The 2,243-nt window shown below is 44.4% G+C and overlaps 1 non-coding gene across 1 annotated transcript; it reads right to left on the bottom strand.

The window, feature by feature from the left end:
- Window positions 1-423: 423 nt before the first annotated feature.
- LOC135273486 (U6 spliceosomal RNA) lies at window positions 424-530 on the bottom strand. Its single transcript, XR_010341278.1, has one exon. It is a non-coding gene; the product is annotated as a U6 spliceosomal RNA (small nuclear RNA).
- Between the last annotated feature and the right edge of the window lie 1,713 nt (window positions 531-2,243).

Here is a 2,243-nt window from a genome sequence, read left to right as displayed (position 1 = left end):
GTGTTTAACAGTTTTATTGAGGCATAATTTATATACCACAAAATTCACCCATTTTAAGAGTACAGTGCAATTAATTTTAGCAAAGCGAATAGAGTTATGCAACTATCACCACAGTCCAATTTTGGAACATTTCTGTCAGTCCAAAAAGGATTCCTTGTGTGCATTTGTAGTCACTTCCAATCTCACCTCCAGTCACAGGCAACCACCCATAGACTTTCTGCCTCCATAGATTTGCCTTTGTTAAATTAAGTTTAGCCTAAAGCTACCTCCTTACATGTTTTAAATTTAGCCTAAAGGTTTCTCTGTACATCATGAACTGTAACCTAAATGGAGTTGTCAACAGACTGTAGCCTACTCTTTGCCAATTGCTGAGTTTTGGCCAATCAAACATGGTAAACTATGCAAACCATGTTCAAATAAGGCAAAGGCCAAGCCGTAACCAGTGTTTTTCTTTTCTTTTTTTGCCCAGGGGCATGCTAATCTTCTTTGTATGGTTCCAGTTTTAGTATATGTGCTGCCATAGTGAGCACCAGTGTTTTTCTTTTAGCACCTTTCTGGACATTTTATCTGGACACACATTGTCGTTTTTCTGCCTGGCTTCTTTGACTTAGCATGATGCTTTCATGGTTCATCATTGTAGTATTCCTTTATTGCTGAATAATGTTCCATTGTACTGTATAGATATACCACACTGTATCCATTCAACAGTTAATGGACTCTTGGGTTGCATCCAGTTTTTGTCTGTTATGAATAATGCTGCTGTGAACATATAAATACATGGACGTGTTTGCATTTCTCTATCTACAAGTGGAGATAAATAAACATAGTCATTTTTTTTAAGGCCGTATAGCATTTCACACAAGGTCTTCCACTGCTTCTTCCACTGCTTGGATACACAGATTTTATTTTATTTTATTTATTTTATTTCATATTTTGACAGAGTCTCACTCTGTCGTCCAGCTGGGAGTACAATGGTGCGATCTTGGCTCACTGCAACCTCCACCTCCCAGGTTCAAGTGATTCTCCTGCTTCAGCCTCCCAAGTAGCTGGGACTACAGTCACGCACCACGCCCGGCTAATTTTTTGTATTTTTAGTAGAGATGCAGTTTCACTGTGTCAGCCAGGCTGGTCTTGATCTCCTGACCTCACTGGATGCACAGTATTTAATATATCCCCTACCGATAGGTCGTTTCTACACATGAATTTTTTTTTCTTTTTTCTTTTCTTTTCTTTTTTCTTTTTTTTTTTTTTTTTTGAGACTGAGTCTTGCTGTGTCACACAGGCTGGAGTGCAGTGGCGCAATCTCAGCTCACTGCAACCTCTGCTTCCTGGGTTCAAGCGATTCTCCTGCTTCAGCCTACCAAGTAGGTGGGACTACAGGCACCTGCCACCATGCCCGGTTAATTTTTTTTTTTTTTTTTTTTTTGTAGATACGGGGTTTCACCATGTTGTCCAGACCTCAAGTGAGCCGCCGGCCTTGGCCTCCCAAAGTGCTAAGATTACAGGCGTCAACCACAGCGCCCAGCCTCACTTGTGAATTTCTTTTTAAATACCACCAGCGGTGGCTCACGCCTGTAATCCCAGCACTTTGGGAAGCCAAGGCGGTTGGATCACAAGGTCAGGAGATCGAGACCATCCTGGCCAACATGGTGAAAACCCTGTCTCTACTAAAATACAAAAAAAATTAGCTGGGTGTGGTGGCGCATGCCTATAGTCCCAGCTACTCGGGAGACTGAAGCAGAATTGCTTGAACCCCGGAGGCAGAGGTTAGTGAGCCGAGATCGCGCCACTGCACTCCAGCTCTGGAGACAGAGCAACACTCTGTCTCAAAAAAAAAAAAAAAAAAAAAAAAAAACCCACCAGCAAAACCCCACTATTCCCATTTTACTGAAAAAGACACTGAGGTCCAGAGAAGGAGCAAACGTTCTGATAATTCACGCTGAAAACTGCGCCCTCAGATTCCGGTTTCCCAACTCCCATCCAGACTCCAACTGCTCGCGCAGTCCACGCAGGGTACCCGTCCGCCCATCCGGCACCCGCAAGCCCCGGGAAGCCCGCCGCTGAACCTCAGGTTCTTGGATTTTCCTATGCCCCCTGGAGGCATCTGCGAATCTCTCGGCGTCGCTCCACCACACCTCCAACCAGCAGGTGGCACTGTTGCCATCTCGATAGCATAGACTGGTCCTCCTTGTGGTGCTCATGTTTTCCTAAGTCCCAGGGCACTTCCGGCTCTCGCGGAACTT

The sequence above is a fragment of the Aotus nancymaae genome, unplaced genomic scaffold (genome assembly GCF_030222135.1).
Source record: "Aotus nancymaae isolate 86718 unplaced genomic scaffold, 86718_ANA_hifiasm-v0.15.2.pri h1tg000007l, whole genome shotgun sequence".
NCBI lineage: Eukaryota > Metazoa > Chordata > Mammalia > Primates > Aotidae > Aotus > Aotus nancymaae.
The sequence above is the reverse complement of the archived record's forward strand: the minus strand, read 5'-3'. Positions and strand labels throughout refer to the sequence as shown.